The sequence below is a fragment of the Penaeus monodon genome, chromosome 19 (assembly GCF_015228065.2).
Source record: "Penaeus monodon isolate SGIC_2016 chromosome 19, NSTDA_Pmon_1, whole genome shotgun sequence".
Taxonomy (NCBI): domain Eukaryota; kingdom Metazoa; phylum Arthropoda; class Malacostraca; order Decapoda; family Penaeidae; genus Penaeus; species Penaeus monodon.
The window spans coordinates 32,810,408-32,811,962 of NC_051404.1; positions in this window are offsets into that span (position 1 = coordinate 32,810,408).

The following is a 1,555-nucleotide window of genomic DNA, read 5'->3' on the forward strand; positions in this document are numbered from 1 at the left end:
CATACTTATATGTGGAGCGAGACTCCAGCGCAGTGACTGGGCTTATACTAATCTGACACCCAAATCCTTAAAGCATAATTAAGGATACACAAATACTGTCTTGCTATAATTACGATGAGTAATTTCAAAATGTCATGTTTTACAGCACGCTGTGAGTAGTTGAACATTTCAAAAGTATCGAAACAGTGAAATGTAGATACATGATCTATTGAAGCAGGTTTGCAGTGTAGAGGGTGTGGGGGGTAGTTTATTTTTATCAAACGTTTAGTTTTTTGAGGATATTGAACTTGTACTTTTCATTTCAAGGTACTGGTGCAGTTACCTTTTTTTGATACCTGATACATTCGTTTTCAATGGACAGTAGAAACGGCAACACTACATTTTGCTTTTATTTAGTTTAGGGTTTTTAATATACATCTAATTTCTTAACGAGAATTACCCGTGTAAAGAATAAAAGTTGAAACAGAAAGCTGATTTGAAAGATTATTGATGCTTTACGTGATAAGACTGCAGCAAAAACGAAACATATGAAGCTTAAACTAGTGTTCAGTTCTTGAATTTTAATTTCTGAAAAAAATTGCGAAACATCGTTTTCCAGACAACTGAACGGGCAGTCAGAGCAATACTACAAAGTGAAAATTACAAAAAAAGTTCACACACTATGGAACTACGCAGATAGTGTCAGCGGAAAATGGGAGAGCGAAAACAACAGAAAAAAGAAAACCAAATGGAAGTCGTAGTCCTAAACCGTTAACAAAACTGTTATCAGTAAAAAATTTCGGCGTGTGGAAAAAATCCGCAATGGTCTTTTCGCATTTGTCTTTATAACACTGGGGACTGTGTGGTAAAGCACCTGTTTCGGAGAGAAAAGAAGAAAAAAAGTCAAGTGCCTCGTCATCATTCCAGATCCTTTGGTGTTAATTTTCAAAATGCTACTTTAGACATTTTGGTTGTCAGACATCCTGTTTGTATGTTTCTTCTAGGGCGTGTAAGTTGCTTCTGTTTATTAGATATATAATTTTAGGTCGAGAATTAGCTTCTACTTGTTGATTTGTGCCATAAGTATAAGCAAAGGTTTAATCGAATACATACATAGTTATATTCTAATATCTATTTTTGTAAGTAACTTAAAGTATTCTTCATCCAAAGGGGTACTACCAATGGATTTTTTCCTTTCAAATTGCTCTTGAAAAAAATGAGGAGTTTGGCACCTTTAAAATAAGAATTTGTAGAATAATCGGCTTGGTGGTAAATAAATGTGAGGCCGTCTTCCATAGACAGAAGTGCAGAGGGCTCAGGTGTGTCAAAGACGTATGCAGAAAGTTTGAGATGAAATTTTTGGGCTGTGCTTTCCTCTTTAGTTTGTTTGCTGGCATGTTCGACGAACGTAAGTTTATTTAGTTTTTTAGCAGTTCTTTTGCACAAATGAAATATCTATCTTCCCATAACTGAAAATCAGACATTTCCAAACAAGATATTTTGCGCAGGAATTTAGACACAGCCTCTCTATTTCTCAGCATGTGGATATTGGAAGGAATAACTTGGAGGAACGTAT